Here is an 18,200-nt window from a genome sequence, read left to right on the forward strand (position 1 = left end):
AAACATGAAAGAAAAGACAATCAGAGGAATGAACAAAACAAATGTTTTCAGCTGTTCATTCTTTAGTCAAAAGCTGTTGGAAACAAATGTTTTCAAAAGAACCAACCAATTTGTGCACACTTCAGGCTCCTATTTTCCTGGAGCTGGTCAGGACTTTGGCAGCACCTTATAAATGAGCTCAGCAGCCAGATTGATTTTTTAGCTTTACAGGAACCAGCATAAACACCGATTCAATAATCTAATCTACTGAAAACAAAGACATGCACCAGCTTTTCTGTGTCCTGCTGGACAAGAAACTTTATTGTTTTTTTTTTTTTTCACTGACAGTAAGCTGATTTGGTAACAGACTGTATGGCTGTCAAAACCTAAATAAAAAACTTAGCCATGTCTTAGTACATTTGCAGTCATTCCATACTCTCTGTTTAAAGATGATGGACTGAGCAGAGCTCTGTGCCTTGGGATATTGTTCTATAACCCATCTCTGCGTTAAACTTCTCCACAATGTCCTCCCTGATGTGTCTGCTGTGTTCCTTGGTCTCCATGAAGCTCTTTGTTCTCCAGTGTTCTCTAACATCTGAAACCTTCTTTAAACAGCTGTGTTTATACTGAGATAAAATTACACCCAGGTGGACTCTGTTTACCAATCAGGTAATGTCAGAAGGCAAAGTGGTCAGGTGGATTTTATTCAAGGCATCAAGGTAAACAGGGATGAAGGCATACTTTGATAGTTTTTAGTGGCAAAGAATTTGTAATTTCCTGCCACAAATGTAGAAACTCCATGCTTTAGACCAGGGGTGTCCAAAGTCGGTCCTCGAGGGCCAGCATCCTGCATGTTTTAGTTCTCTCCCTGGGTTTATACACCTACATCAAATGATGGCTCATTAGAGGCCTAAGCAAAACACCGACTTGCTGAGGAGGTTGTTACAACCACAAGGGAGAGAGCGAAAACATGCAGGATGCCGGCCCTTGAGGACTGACTTTGGACACCCCTGCTTTAGACAAAGGATGTGAAGCAGAGAGCAGCTCTGTGGTGTCAGCTAGAGGTTCCACTAAAAATAGTCCACAGGTCTGAGTTATAGCCACCTGTTGTGAGCCAGGCTCTGACTACAACTCCCAACTGTTGCTAAGTGTAAGCACTCCGAATGCCAGCTGGCTATCACCCAGATTAGCCCGGTCTCTGTAGTTTCCACGGTGGTGCCTATGAGCCTCTGGTTCCTTGGTAATGAGACATTATCAACTCCAGAACAGCCCAAAAACAAACAGAGACCGTTGACAGATAATGCCGTTTGGACGTCACCACAGACGCACGGAGGGTGGCATGTAGGAGACACAGGGCATTGCCCTTGCGAAACAAACGCCATTGTTGACCAGAACCTGCACAAAAGGCGACCCGGCGCAAGCCCAGTGGAGTTTGCTGGAAATGTACACACAGAGGAGGAATGAATGGACGGGAGAGAGCTGCAGGCCTGCGGCCGAGGTTGGCAGAGAGATAAGAGTCTGTGTGTATTATGAAGGGGGTGGGGGTAGTTCAGCTGGAGAAGGCTGGCCTGCAGCTGTGTGTATGTTGCATTTGGTCTCAAGCCAAAAAATCTAGAGTTGGCGACAGAACGCCGTAAAACTTAAAGCTATTGTGAGTGGCTTGCCTTTCGCCTCGGTCCCCCTCTAGCTCTCTGTGAAAGCAACTATTCACCATGGAGGCAGAGAGACACAACACAATGGCTGTCCATTTCTGGTCCGACACGGCCCTGCCTGTATGGAACAATAAACAAACGTATTCAGTCTTTCCAGGCTCCGCCCCTGAGCTCAACTCCCTGCGTTTGTGCTGCCACTATGGCAAAGGTAGAAGAAAGAAGGCCAAAGGTCTGCTATGATGCTCGTCGGTCGCAGCAGATGTAAAAAAAAATCTTCATGCATGGATGGAGTCATTGATGGGTTGCACGTCATGAAAGGTCATTAGAAAACAACTTAAAGGTTGTAAAGGCGCTTGTATTTTATGGAAAGAGGAAATGGGATTAGTCAGAGGATGACATCAACAATAATGCCGTGCTTGTTTTGCAGACAAGGGTTGAATTTGTAAGTCCAGGGGTGCAAAGTCTAATGGTTATTTGGTTTTAAATATGTTGTTTTACAAGGTAAAAAAATACACTCAGTATACACAGCTTCAGGTCCATCTGTTGTGATCATATGTCCCTTTTATTTGCTTCTGAGCTGTGAGGACTGGAAGCTTCAGGGGAAACCCTGATGCTCTCACCACCATCCAGGAGATAAGACATTTTAAAAGGGACATCAGTTTAAAAAAACAAAAACAAAAACAAACATGCCATGTCAAGAATTATTTTAGCTGATTTAAGTGATAAGTGGAAAACGTTTTAGTATTACTGCTGTCAAACCTTTCTTCCAACCATTAACCAGATTTAGCATTTTTCCACATGTTTTTGCTGATGAAGTCCAAGTCTCTGGGATTGGAAGGCCTCCTTGCCATAACCATAATCTTTAGCTCCTTTCACAGTTTCTTTGTGAGATTCAAATTGGGACTGTAGACTCCAAAAAGTTGCCTTTTCTTCCTGTCAGAAGAAACATGTTTCTTCTGACTGGAAATTACAAGATTACTTTAACTCCAAATCTGCTGGAATATGTATAATTTTGTACTTAACTGTAACTCAGTATAGTAATGATGGACAGATCAGTTGACCACTGATGAATGAGCACTCTTCAAGCAGAGGCTTCTGATGAATCAGGGACCCCTTCCCCCGCTTAGTATCTGCCACTATGCAACACTTCAGTAAATTCACATTATGTATGTTTAATCAGATTTATTTAAGTGTTTTTTATTGTCTTTTAAACCATTTTTGTTTCTGCATGATTATATTTGCATTTTCTACATCCCCTCCATGTTTTCTAATAAAGGGGATTTAATTCCATGAGAATGAGAGATTCCAAAATCAGCTAAAGATCTTAAATGCTAATTCAGCTCAACTGAAACATAAGGGGAGAAAAGGGAAACTCAGCAACACACCACCAACCCCCTCCCACACACACACACACACGCACACACACATACACCTCAGTCCAACATGGCTAAGTCAATGTTTTGCCACAGCACCATTTATTCAGTGACATCTGAGAAGCGTCACTTGCTTTGGTGTGTCACGCACACGTTAAAAGGGTTTTGTCTGCATATTTCTGAACCTTGTCTTTACACGTCAGAGGTAACAGGCCACCAGGGACACAGGGTTTGTCCTTTTTTCCAACCTCTAAAGGAAACACAGACGGACAAGGATGTCCCTCTGTGTGACATGGTTACATTTAAAGATAATAAGAAGCTTATGGAAATAAAATCCCATATAGTACGAAGATTGGAATCTTTAATTTCTTTAACATAAATTAAGATTTTTTTTATTTCAGTTGATCAGCTTCTAGTAATCTATGACTTATTGTCATAGATTACTCTTTATTATCAGAGGTGCACAGTTTGCAGTTTTCTGGATGATTGATGATCAGCTGCTGATTCCGATTTTTCCCAATACCAATTCATTTATCTGAAAAGTTCCTAAATATACCAACAAAGTTGCTAGCCTGGCAACTGTGGGGTGACTAGTGTTAACCACCAATGTGCTGACGTGACCTGGTTAGGGGGTGTGCCCCGACAGAGGCGGATTTTTAGACCTTTGTGGGGGGAGATATAAGATCAGTGGACAAGATGGATTTCACATCCAAGAATCGCCCAAAACTAAAGGAATTAGAGAGCGTGATTGGACACCATGGCTGACCATGAGCCATTTTCTCCTACTAGGGCTTCCTACACGCATTTGTTTCGCTTGTATTTACCCAGAATGCCCTCCGCTTCTTTTGAAGCAGTCTCCAGTGCACTTGGCGCTCACATATGGATTCAAACCAAAACAGAGTTCACTTCAACCTAACCAAGACCTACGTTTGTAGGTGGACCAGAGTTTAATTTTTTGGTCCAGTATTACAAACTTTTAGATCTATATCTGCTCCAACTCTCCCGAGTCAATAACTAGGCCATTAGCAGGGCTGCAGAACTCCAATGCATGCTGAGGAGCAGCTAATTCTCCTGCTCCATTCTGCCTGAGGGTTGGAGACTGAAAGAACTGATCTACAGACATGGTACAGAGAGGAAGATTTCTCAGCTCAGTGAATATTCTACATATTGAATATTCTATCAGATGTGCCATTTATTGATATTGATCACACATCCAATGTGATATATATATATATATATTGTTATTAATTTGTTGTCCAGCAATAAATGCACCTGAACTAAACATTGGATATTTCTGAAATGTACTATGTGATTTATGATGCTATTATAAAACATGAATTTATTTCAAGGCAGTATGCACATCTTTACTAGGGGTGCCAATAAGTTTGCAAGAACAGGTGAAACTTAAAATGTGACGTGATCCTGAAGAGTTTTTTAAAACCAGCAGACAGGAAACAAGGGGCATAAAGAACAAGAAGTCATCTTTGGTTTTTTTTTTTTTTATCTATGAGCGCTACCAGAACTCCATGATTCACACCATCAGTACGTATGAGGGGCAGTTTCTGGACAAACAGGAACAGGAATGCCAGGCATGTGGATGATCAGCAGATTATTACACATGAGTTCACGAAACAAGCCACACAAGAAACAGAAAGTCACCGCCCAGTGAAATTAGCCTGCTGATGCATGTGTGGAGAGGGGCGAACCAACAGTACGGTAATACTGCAACAATTCTAACACAAGCACAAAAAAAATATGAAGAACAGCAGCAGAATGAACATCTGCTGATGATATATGACACCAGCATCGTCATCATCATCACTACGTTCTTACAGCAAACTCTTCACATGTTTGTTTTCCACTGTTTCAAAGTCCAGATTAGAGAATTCATGACCCGTTTATGGCCCAGTTAAAGGCCTTAGTTGGAGCTGAACAGGAAGACAGGTTGAGGTCATGGCAAGCAGATAGAGGAGAAAATCCTTTTATGAACACAGAGCTGTGGAAAGCTGTGGGTCACGTGATTCTGTGATGAACATGGAAATAGTTTGTGCATGAATGATCCATTTTGTTTGTTTGGTAACAAATGTGACCACATGAGACGTTTGGTGAAATAGACTGTCCTGCTGTTGATTAAGCGAGCTACAACTCCCTGCATTTTCCTGTGCAGAAATTTCCCCAACTGTGCTCCAATAGCCTGATGCTGGGCTCTTCAGCTGAATGGGGAAAAACGGGTGAGGTGGAAAATGAAAAAACGGGAATTCGAACTGTCCCCGTGTTGGACTCAGAAACTGAGATTCTGAATGTGTCCCATCTGAAAACAAAAACTAGAAATGTTGCCCAGGGGAAGCTCACAGGGATTTGAAAGTAACGGCAAAGAGAAGAGGAGGAAACACTGAAGACAAAAGTACTTTTGGTTTTGATTCTATAATATGTGCAGAGTTAGCAATCTGAAAGACGCATAAAAAATCCCTCTAAATTCCCGTCAAAGTGTAGAGTTTCAAGTGCAAAAGGAAAAGGACACATGGTTTTCAAAACCATTAAATGGATAATTATAGTATGTTTATGTATTTATGATTTTATTCAATTTCCATCTGTCCATTTTCTGTACACCATTTTCCCTAGTGGGGTTGGGAGGGCTGCGGGTGCCTATCTCTAGTGAACATTTCGGGCGAGAAGCGGGATACACCCTGGACGGGTTGCCAGTCTGTCGCAGGGCAACACAGAGAGAGACAGGGCAAACAACCATGCACACACACACACTCACACCTAAGGAGAACCCGGAGAGAGAACCCACCAAGCACAGGGAGAACATGCAAACTCCATGCAGAAAAACCCCGGAAGGTCCTGGGAATCAAACCCAGGACCTTCTTGCTGGAAGGCAACAGTACTACCCACTGCTCTACTTTATTTAATTTGATGCCCCTAAATAAAATCAAATGTCATCTAATTAGCATCATTAAGACCAATGAACCCAGCAAACAGGTCGGGGAGAAAGCTGAGTTATGGGGTGCACCGATTTCCTTCATTTCTGGTAATCAACTGATAGTTACATGTGAAACTGATTTTATCCATCAATCTCAAATTCCTCCACAAAGGTCTGTAAATCAGACACTCTCCCCTTTTGCTCTGCTGTGAGAGGACTGACTGATCCACACACCAGGTCACATGCACAGTTAACAATCACTATATTTAGCAACTTTTCAGACAGAACAACTAGCAACAAAACTAGCAACTTTTTTAGCTATTGAAGACTTTGGCGACAACTGATTTTTTTTGTTTGGTTAAATTAGTAGTTCAATCAATCATCTGAAGATAGAAAGAGGACAAATCAATGGCAGACTTACTAAGACATAGAGGGCACAAAGGGGAATGTGTTGCGATTAATCAGAACCTACATGAATGACTGCTCCCACAGTTTCAGAGACATGTTGGGTACAGAAAGGGGCTCACATTGTGGATTACTTCCTCTGCAGCCCTCCCCTAACTCCCTTTAAAAATGACCCCTGCCTCCTCCTCATCTTCCCTTCACTTCCCTCTTTTCATGCTTGGAAACTAATTTGTCCAGCAAATATTTCAGGCTGCCAGATTAAGAGTGTCAGAGAGCTGACCAGAGAAGAAGCTGCCGAACAGGAAGCATCCCTGGTGCAAAATGGGAAGCCTTGTTCAGAGCACAATGAATTCTGTAAATCACGGCAAACAAAAACTTGGAGGTCCTCCGAAGTGTGAATGAAGCACCTGGGTGGAGCGAGTGAACAGACAGTGAGCCTGTGCAGAAGAAGAAGACAGGGTAGGATTGTGCATCCCGCCTGACACACTGCAGGCTCCACTGACTTGTAGGAGTTTGGTTTCTCGTTTCAGAAACTTGCAGACGCTCTGCCCTCTAACTACAGGTGTCCCGACTGGGCCTCAGTGACAAAGCACACACTGCTCTTTGTTTGGAGATGCTTAGGGAGTCTAAAGAAACATGAGAATCCATCAAAGTGACGCTGGCTCTGGGACAAATTTACACGCCAATTCCACCACAAGCAGTTGTTAATGATTTATTTGTCACTGGAGAGCAAAGTTGGGCTGCACGCCTCCGCAGCAGCTTCTACTTTCCTCCAGGAGGTCAAAGGGTCATGCCCCTCCCTCATCCCGGTCATGATATGTCCATATTGCTAGCATTATCCTTCTTTTCTTCTTCCATACCTGTATAACAGGAAGCTGCTTTATGCTGGCTGAACTATCACCCACTCTCACAAGACATACCCAAATTTGGACTTCTGGCTTATGAAATGCAGTGAATGCAGGAGGAAACAGGATGAAAGAAGCTTGCAGCTGGCAAGCCTTACTGTACGTGGGAGTAGTTGGGAAGTTCTTCAACCAGTCAGACAGGACAGAGGGACCCACTTTACCGGCTCTACCAACCTGGGGCGAGAGGAAACCACACACTACTTTCTGTCAAAGTTTTCATAAATCCGATTTTACTTCTAATCAGATGCATTCAGGGAAACGGGATGTATGTAGAACACAACATACATACTAGAGGCCACCGATCATAATCGGCCAATTTCTGTGAAAAAGTGTATTATTGGTGATCGCCGATCACGGTCTCTTGTTGCCAATCACTCAAACCGATCACCTGCATCTCATTTCGCAGCCTGCCTGTGCAGCTGGTCTCCTCTTTGCAAACATGCAGCAACAAATACTAAGCGATGTTGGACTGACGCACTGAGTGAATGGGGACGTTTGCGTTTTGCGGCGGAAAATTGAAGCACGTGGGGTGAAGCAGGTCAAAATGCATCAACATGACGAAGATAGTATTACTGACGAAGATAGTATTACTGACGAAGATAGTATTACTGATAGCATTACAATTTGCACAATGTCTGTTTTGTTTCTTTCTTGGAAAAAGTTATTAAAAACAAGTTTTTGTCTAAATTAAGGTGAATTCATGGTTCCTTTTTCCACATAATGTAACCGGTGATGCTTTTGATAAAAAAATAATAATTGTGTGATCGGTATCGGTGATCGGAATCGGCAGGAAAAAACCTGATCGGCACATCTCTACAACTTACATTTCGATATTCTGAGAAATGCATTAATTACAAAATTTGTTGGATTGAATTGATAAATGATTGGTTTTTCCATGAAAAGCCTGTGTGTTTGATTAATGACACCCTGCTTGTGTTTGTTACGACTTGGTACTTCCAGTAAATAAACCTAAAAGTAATATGATATGTAGGACCCCACACACATGCAAACTAAACTGACTAATGGGACGAATAATGAAAAAGTTAATCATGTCACAGAAGCAGCACACACAGACACCCACATACATGCACACACACACACAAAACAAGCTGCACAATGTCCTGTGCTGCAGGTTTAGCCCTCTTTCAGACACATTTCACACGTTCTGGTTCTCTCCTGGGAACAAACGAGTAGATGAAGCATTATGGACCCCTTTCCAGTATGTTTGGACCACCTGGCAGTGCCAGGGTGACAGATGGTCTGTTCGTTCACAGGTCTGCACAATTAGGAACAGAAAAAGCAGGCAAGTTATAAAGCTGACATCATGTAGAAACACTTACTAAAGTACAAATGGAGCAAAGCTAAAGTTTTTTTTTCCCCGAAAACTTTACAGTGCATTATTTCTGATTATCGCGGTTTATGTTAATGAGCTGAACTCCTGCAGACGACATACTTGAGGAAGATAAAATATCAGACAGCACCACCATGTGGCAAGAAAAGGGTATTTCACAAAGGGATAAACAGGTATAGACATGGATAATTATCAGTCTCTTCAGTAGCCGTGTTTTCATTGACCATATGGTTGCACAATTTGACATTTTGAAAATAAATTTGCTTAATGGAAGCACGCCAATTTAAAAAAAGTTTTTTGATAATAGATTTTGGCTAAACTTTCGCTAAGCTTGAATGGAAACAATATTTTCACATCACACAAGTCACATGACCAACAATCGGATGTTGCTACTGGCGCGAAACACAAAGAAGACAACAGGAAGTAGCAGGAGGATGTCGTGCGGCATGTTTTATGATTTATCACTATAACAAATTTATTCACATATGATTTTCATTGCATTTATTCTTTAATAAAAACACAGCAATTGTGAAATTGTGTTGATTCAGCATCAGCAGAATACTGACAAAGTCTCACTGCTCTAAATGTACAAAACTTCCATAAAGGGATGACCCAATCTACTGTTTTAGCAAAAAACCCAGAACCAGAGGTGAGTGGTAACTACTTATATTTAGTTCAGTAACTTTTTATTTTTTTAAAAATGACTTCATTAGGCCATACATCATTATGAAGCATTACTCTCAAGTAAAACTTCTTGCTACTTCAGCCACCATAACTTTACCACACGGACAGCAAAAATGTTTTAACCAAAAATGTAGCAGACAGACATACACCTTCAGGTTATGTTGAAGTGAGACCTCTTGTTCATACACCAGCTTCAGTGTTTTAATGAAATCTATCTGCTGAGCCGTTTGGAGGTCAAGGAAAATATTCCGTAAGCAGTTCATGCTGTCACCCGATGTTTTTTATCCTGTTCTAACATAAACAACAGGGCTGCACCGATTTTAAAGTCTAACCTGATGATTCCAATTTTTGCCTTTACAGATTTTTTTTTGTCCAAAAAGTTATTTCTCCTCACAGGCAAAGATGTGATTTCAAAAAAGTGATTTCCGAAGAAAATTTGTTGCACATGGTTTTATTTATGGCCATTAAATTGAAGTGGACAATGCATACTACACCAAAGGATCCCCATAAAATACATTGAAGTTAGTATTGTTGTAGGATGGGGTGTAAATACTTTTTGTAAAGACAATCGATCCCCTTTGCTCTGCAGAGATCTATATGAATGCAGAAGACGAACCAGGTCAGATTTACAGCTCATTTAACAGACGTTGACTGTTCCAGATCTGATCTCACCCAGCAGCCCTGGGTACAGTTTACACTCCAAACACAGCTATTTACTTCCTGCTCGCCGTCCAATCAGAGCCAGTGATGTGTGGCTCTGTGTTTACAGTATAGAGAAGCAGAGTAGGGGTCTGAAACCTGTGGCCCCGGTAACTCTTTGGTCCAATCACCCATCCATCCATCCATTTTCTAACACCCTTGTCCCTAGTGGGGTCGGACGGGTTGCTGGTGCCTATCTCCAGCTAATGTTCCGGGCGAGAGGCAGGGTACACCTGGACAGGTCGCCAGTCTGTCACAGGGCAACACAGAGACAGACGACCATGCACACACAGTTTACAGAGGAGAATTAACCTGACAGTCATGTTTTTGGTCTGTGGGAGGAAGCCGGAGTACCTGGAGAGAACCCACGCATGCACAAGGAGAACATGCAAACTGCAAACTCCATGCAGAAAGATCCCAGACTGGGAATCAAACCCAGGACCTTCTTGTTGTTGCCTTGTAGCTATACCTACTGCACCACTGTGCAGTCCTGGACCAGCCACAATGACTTTTAATAACTATCTAAAAAGATAAAGTTAGGTTTTATATGAAACACTTGTATTGAATTTCAAACAACTTTTTATTTATTTTCCTTCTATTCATGATGGAATAGTGTTACTAAGATCCTGTAGTAGGAAATTCATCCATTCTCTCTTTGCAAACATTTTTATGTTTTTCTCTGTAAGCTACAAATAGAGGTAAAATGTTCCCAAAGCAAATATTTCCCAAAAGTCATAAGCCGTCTTTAATCGAAAGGTCAGGTAACATTAGCAGCTCTAAGCAGGTTATAGACTGTAAAGGTCGCTGACCTCTGAAATTGGTAAACTAATTAGTGAAAGAAGAAACTGACTCATAATTGCACACAGATGGACTCTTTAGTGCCTGGATGACTTCTGAAGGTCGTTGGTTACACTGGATTTTATTTTCTGATTATAAAAGGGGCAGAGGACAAATAATGCAAAGTTAGAATTTCATTTGTAATGTAATCTGGGGAGACTTTTTTTTTTTTCATTTAATTCAATTAAAACTTCTACAGTTATGCACTTGTAACCCGTAATTAGTCAATTAGTCAGACTTTTATTTTTATGGGCCCACTTCCTGTCTTGCCCCCAAACTCTTCAACTTATTTAAAGCCCCGCCTCCAGCGCAGTTTAAAACACCACCTGTTCCACTGTGATTGTGACTGGCTGTTGGCGTCTTGCTGATCATCTCTCCTTGGAAAATTCACCCAAATCTCTGAAACTGATTTGAACTATTGGTGAGTTTGCTTGTTTGATAGCAGTATTGTTCAGCATGAAAGTTTTGCTCGATTGCTCATTGGAGCATTGTTTTATTAGAACTGTGGCAGTTGTTACCTGGGCTGTCACCGGGATTCACAGCTGATCGCAGTCTAGCACTCTCTGCTCAAAGGTAATTGTTAGTTTTGTGCAAGATTTCTTTTCCAATTTCATTACTTTTATAATGAAATTGATTGAAAATAGGATGTAGCTACATTTAAATTGATATTGCGCAGTACATTTATTTTCTTTTTCCTCACACTGCTTGAGTATTTTGAGTTAATTTATTTTTTCTTGATTGATATTTTGAAAGTGAACTTTGATTTCAACTTTAACCTTAAATGTATTAGTTTGAAATATGATTGTTCTTTTTGTTTATCTAAATTATGGTTGTTAACCTGACTGAAATGTTTAGTTTAATTATTGCATTTAAATTTGATATTTATTGCATTTGTGTGTTTGCACATACTTATTGTTGATAAACCGCCTAATGGGTTTTTGTTTTTGATGGCTGATTCTCAGATCCTCTTCTGAGAAAAGGATGGCGAGCTAAGGACAAGAACTTTGATCTTTTGAATTGATTTATTTTTTAATTAATTTGACCCTCATTGTGTATTTGTAATTGATTGTTGTTGTTTTTTTTCCCCCAATCACCAATACAAAAACACCAAAACTAAAACGGTGATTGTGTCTTCATTCACACCTCAGGCTCCTTCAAGAACCATCTTCTGATGCTGCTTTTGTAGCCGCAGTTAGCTGCGTAGCCCATAACTGTTACACACTACTTAGTATTGGTCTTTTAAGTAAATTCCCAATACATACATAACACACATGTCATGTGATAAAAGGTTCCGATTTCTACGACCCCATAATTTGTTTGCAAAGCAACATGCTTTCAACCAGAAGAGGACTCCAGATGGCGACGTTGAGTTGAGACCTGATGTTTGGTACAACAGCAGAAACCATGAACTCAACCTGGAGTTACATTCCAATACCACTCCTCTGCAGTCAGAAAGGTACTATTGGTGTCATCTTTAAGGTCCAACATGTTGCTGCAAAAAAAACACTATAGCCTCTCTGGAAATATTAATACACCTTCTAGTTTTAGTAAAGACATGTCACAGAAAGCCTCACGATTGGTTGGTGACATACAAGATGACATCTTTGCCTGTGAGGAGAAGCTGTGGGGTTGAAACATTATAAGCCATCAGCTCTCAGGTGCAGTCAGATGCTCTGCTGTTGTGTGGAGACATTACATACCAGAAGTGAAAAGCAGACAGAAAGTGCATCGACAGCAGTGAGGAAACCGAGCTGCAATCACAACACACCATCTGAAAACCGTGACATCGTATCAGAGATGAGAGGAGTGGAAGGTGCTGCCTCTCCTACCCATCCGAGATTGTTGCTACAACAACACTTCCTGCTAGGCTGATCACTCGATTAGTAAATTAGTGCTCCTTATGCTTATGCTGTTCACTATGTGATCTACCTGCCCTGCTTCAGGCCAAACTAAACGATCTCCGCCCTTGTTGAGCGTTTTATTAAAGTTGACTGTGGAGTCTCCGCCGCTCTCATTGCATCTACTCCTGCATAGGGTGGAAACCAAGCAAAGCAAATACTCAGCTGTGACACAAACAGGGATGTGAAGAAGCGTTTATGCTCCTCCTCTTTTCACTTTGTGGTCACACAAAAATGTTCTTAAAAACAAGAAAGTTCTTTAAAACAGAGCTGATTAGTTTAATCTGAAATCCAAATTCATAATTACTCCCAAATTTGTTGCATAGTTTGATGAATGACTACAGACAACCAAAGTTATTACGTGGGTTGTGGGTACTATTATGCCCACGTATCTTTTTTATTATTAAATCTTTATTTAACCAGATAAAAACACTTTGAGATCAAAACCTTTTGAGCATAGCAGTTGTGACGGCACTAAATTAATTTTTTTTTTCTTTTTTTTTTTTTGCAAAAAGAGTTCAATGACACGAGCAAGCTGTTTTAGTTCAGCTTCGAGGCGTTCCAAGCAGAGGTTACAGAATACTAATATATTCAATAACTAGACCTTGTAACTTACTTACTTGTAAGTAAGTTAAGTACAAGTAACTTACTTCTATGTAATCTACAAGTTACTTTTCAGCAAGATATAGGAGCTTGTTTTAAACAAATAATTCCTTAATATTGACAAAATTTACTAGTTCCACTAGCAGATTATCTCACTTATAACATGGGGAAAATGTCTTGTTTTAATTTAAATAGTTTTCCAGTAGACCCATCACATTTGATCAATATTAGGGAATTAATGACTTAAAACAAGCTCCTATATCTTGCTGAAAAGTTACATGAACATTAGTTTTGTCTTATTTCAAGTGAACTCAGACATTTGCATTAGAAACTAGACCGAAGATACTTAGTAGGATTTTGTGTTTTTGCAGTGTTCAACTTTAAATACCTTCAAACAGTAGTCCATCCTGAACATGAGGCCAGCCTGGTATTCATACTGCATTACTTTTCTTATGAATCAGACGGAAAAGCAGTGATGTAAACAACCAGGAGACCAGCCATCAGTTACAGTGGATCTGATAAAGCAGAGATGAGGTTCAGCTGTCCTAGATGATCCTTTAGCTGTAATTTGGTAGGATACATATAACTGCTTTGATTTGATTGATAAAATAATATCAAAGCACACAACTGTTATCTTGAGGTTCAATTTATGTGGCCCTCTAAACTAGAGGGCCACATAAATTAGGGCCAAATTATGTGGCCCTAAATGTGTGTAAATGGAATATTACCCAAAGATCCTCATAACCACACTGAAACATGGTAGTGGCAGAATCATGCTCTGGGGTAGTTTAATGTTTTTTCTGCAGGTGGTTGACAACACAGAAATATGAAGGTTAAAAAGATTCACATTGAGCCCAAGCATGAATCCAGACCAGCAGAAAGTTTAACCTTATGAGAGAAAAGATGACATTTTGAAATGACCTAGTCAAATTCCAGAACTGAGTTCAACAGATAACCTGAGTCTGAGACATTTGAACTTTTCTATGTGAGAGTATAGAAGATGTGGGATGCTGATATAAAGCAATAAAATAGACAAGTGTTAAAAATGAAGCATGAAGTGGCTTAGCTTATGCAAACAGCCTCTTTAAAGGATAAATCACATTAAAAGTTTTAAATTATTTATCCACGTCTCGTTTTATGATACCACCTAATCCCGGCCTTTTAACAGGGGTGTGTAAACTTTCGAGAGCAGCTCTAATTCTTTGCTGAGCAACGTTTTCTCTCTCCGTTTTGCTCTGTTGGATGAGTGTGAGAAACACGCAACGAAAACATCACGAATCACTAATTCAGCGAAGGAAGAAGTAGAATCAGTGAGGGACGTCCTGCCTCACCGATCTGTGCACAGAGAGCATTCCACAGTCGGCGCTATGAGGAAACAGATCCCGGCTGCTGAGGCGGCTCATGGCGTCGCCTCTTTGCTCTTTTCAGAACCTGTCCACAGAGCTGCTGAGCGAGTCGAGCAGCATTCTGGAGCAGATTGAGAAGATGCGCGGTGTCCTGCGGCTGTGTGTTCCTCCCTGGGTTTGTGACTCAAACTGAAATTCAGAGTGAATCTCGAGCCACATCTGACTCCTGCATCGAGCAGAATGTTTACATCATGATCTATTCCCCATGCGCCGCCTCAGCCCTGTCGTCGTGATGAACTCACTTGTTCAAAGTTTTAAATGCAGCCGGAGTAAAAACACCAGGACGTCTGATCCAACGCAGCAAAGTCTGACTTCTAATCAGAGCGTGAGCAGAATTCATCCCAAAAAGCAACACAACTGCAAGGGGATGCGCCGACGTGAAAATTTGGGCCAATACCGATATCCAATATTAATATCGCTGCTATGGTCAATAACCAATATTTGCTTCTTTTTTTATTGTCGCGTAAACAAATCAAATTCAGATGTTAAGATTGAGTGAATATACACAGAAAGAAAACAAAATGTGTGAAAGAAGAAAACAGTCAAGTCGTCCATTTGGTGTTTGTTGTAGAGTGATCATGTTGGTATGTTAGAGGAAGAAGAAAATAATGATGATAAAAAAATAACGCATTACATAGTAAAGGAAAAATTATTATAATTTAAATAATATTTAAAAGACCACATCATTGACATTGCCTCCTCTGCTTCAGTAAAACAAACGTCACATGACCAACCTCCCAACCACAAAGAGCAAAAAGATGGAAATAAATATTAATGCCGGCACATTTTAAACATGTCAGATAGATGTTGAATAAAGATTAACAGCTACCAATACCGATGTTGATATCGATATATTTCGCATCCATAGCAACTATGTCACTTTGTTCTTGGCTGCTGTTATAAGCTGTTCATTTCGTCAAAATAAAACCTGAGGAACTGCGATTGCAGTTTTCCAGCTGGTCACTGATATAAGCCTGCCGCAAAAAAAATGTATCAACTAATTGCATAACTAATTAAAATCAGCCTGATCATTTCCATTCTGACGATGAATATGGATTATGATGTCTTTAGACATAATAATCTGGTTATTGTGGTTATTGTGGTTTATTCTGAATGTTTGAAATATCTTCCAGTTCCAGTGTTAAATGTTCTGTACAAAATTAAAGTTTATTTTATTGCTTTTAGAGAGGGTGAACTTGCTTTATTATGCCATTTTCAATTTATTACTCGAGAATGGTGTCAAAACACAAATATTACCGTTTATTATCACAATAATTACTCAGACAATTCGTCATCCAGCAAAATTTGTCATCATGACAGGCCAACACCTGATCTTTAAAAAGTCTGATCCAATTTGGGCCATTCTGATTTTTATTTTTATTTTTTGTATAAAAATTCAGTAAATATAGAAAATTTGCTAAGTTGGAAACAGTGGGGTTATTATTAACCGTAGACATGACTTGGTGGGCAAGTCTTTCAAAGCCCACTCTAAAAAGGACTGTGGCTGAGGTATTAGATCTGTTGGTCAATCCCTGATCTCCTAAAATGAAGGAAATTTATAGTGTACACCTACAGAGGACGTTCACCAGAGCAGGGAATGGAGCTGATCCTGGGCCGGAGGTGGGCCACTCGGGCTGATGGGTATGGAGAGGAGGCTTTGGTGGAGCTGAATGGGATACTAATGAGTTGGCCTTATCAATGGTTGGTCTGTATTCTGTCCTCCTAATGACCAGGAGGGTGGGTGTGTGGATGGGTGTATGAACAGAGCTGTTGATGGCCCACATGTAAACATCTCCTCCTTCTTCTCCTCTTCATCCCAGCAGCGCTGATGGAAACCATCATCCTCAGCCTGGCTGATTAATCTACACCAGTGCAGCTGCTTTGTAATAATTTATTTGCTTTTCAAAAGGACTCCCTCTGTGGTAAAGGTAAGTGGAGCCTGTGGGGGGGAAGAGGAGCAAAAGGCCCACAGGGCTGAGGAAACCTGTTGAAGAGCCCACTGGTGAAAGCAGTGAGTCACTGTTTACTGTGGAGAGGTAGCAGCTGCGTGGAAACTGACACCAAACTGTCCGCCCAGACACAAGAGTCAATATGTAGACGGGGACAGTAAATAACGTCTCCACACTCAACACGAACTGTTGCTTCTACTCAAAGCGGGCGACTGTAAATGAGAGCCGACACCGACACACGCCAGTCTTACCTGCCCGGTGCAGCGTGGAGTCAAATCAAACAGGTTCCCGGTGACTGACTGGAGCCGAGCCGTGTCCGTGGGGAAGCTGGGAGGAGACCGTACCCTCTCGGCGCTGTGTGTCAGCGCTGCTGTGTGAACTCACCGCGGATAAAACCACCTGTTCTCTGCCGAGACGCCCTACAGCTTCACTTTCCTCGCACAGCCTATGTGTGTGTGTGTGTGTGTGTGTGTGTGTTTAAACCGCGGCTACTTTCTCGTGGCGTGTCAGAGAGCGGTCTGTTTGCTTTTCTTTTTTCCTCCTCCACTTGGACGAAAACTGCCGAATGTTGTCTGGAGGACAGAGAGGCGGACCAACCCGAAACACAGGACACGGCGACACTGAAGTTAGCGTCTGGTTTGTAGTTTCAGTAAAGGGCTGTTTCACCTAGTTTAAGGAATCTGAGGGGGGGACTACTTAAACAGTTGGTAAACATTTGTTGCCTCAGTAGAAATCAGTCATAACAAATATGTAGATTAACAAGGAAATTAATAGAAATTAATATGAAACCATAACTCAGTCTTAAATTTCTTGTTGCTTGTGATAGATTTGTTGTGAATTGTACTTGTGCATCACAGAAGACCCAGGCTCAGAGACACACAGAGGCCATTAGTCAAACATCTATGCCTTTGGACTGTTGGAGGAAGCCAGAGTACCATGAGAGAAGCCACTGGAATAACATACGAACTCAGCTGTGTGGTGTTAAGTTGCCTTTTAGTAAGCAGGTCCTTGGTTTGCATACCAACCAGCCGGTGATGTTTCCACAGTTCGCGTGTTCTCTGTAAAACCACTCAAGTGCTTAAGTGAAAGTTATGAATCCCATATCAACTTCAGCAGCAAGCAGCGGTTCAAAGAATCAAGCTGCAGCGAGGATGTGTGGAACTTACGGAAGTTTACGAAAAAAAGTCTATTTTGATTGAAAAAGTCAGCATAAATACGGAATAAAGAATTTATATACCAAATAACCTGGACGCTTATTAAAAATCAGCCATAGACATGCAATTACAGCAAAACAAATATCTTATGAAACTTTATTAATAAAATCTCTAATATTGCTTGCTTCCAATTTATCTGCCGTGTTTTTGTTTTTTTTAATCCAATGTCAAAACTCTGACCTTAAACATCGCTGATAATTAAATAACTACTGCAAAAAACGTTTGCCACTTCAGTTGTCATCCCTCTGAAGCACGTATGTTTTCGCAAAAAGTACATTTATTTTTAAGAATCCCTTCCGGTTTGAGCGCATGTTGTATTTTG

General features: G+C 40.9%; 1 protein-coding gene across 2 annotated transcripts in view; it reads right to left on the minus strand.

Annotated features, from left to right (window-relative positions):
* gng12a (guanine nucleotide binding protein (G protein), gamma 12a) overlaps positions 1-17,256 on the minus strand; it is a 34,376-nt gene extending 17,120 nt beyond the window's left edge. Inside the window, exons 1-2 of one of the 2 annotated variants that reach the window (XM_081598764.1) lie at positions 16,916-17,256; positions 7,336-7,411 (exon numbers count right to left, since the gene is read on the minus strand). The gene's annotated coding sequence lies outside the window, so the exon portion shown is untranslated. The remainder of the gene's footprint in view (positions 1-7,335; positions 7,412-16,915) is intronic. The other variant, XM_008433378.3, reaches the window with a different exon arrangement.
* Positions 17,257-18,200: the final 944 nt, after the last annotated feature.

Source organism: Poecilia reticulata, chromosome 17 (assembly GCF_904066995.2).
Source record: "Poecilia reticulata chromosome 17, P_reticulata-male-v2, whole genome shotgun sequence".
In the NCBI taxonomy this organism is placed as follows: domain Eukaryota; kingdom Metazoa; phylum Chordata; class Actinopteri; order Cyprinodontiformes; family Poeciliidae; genus Poecilia; species Poecilia reticulata.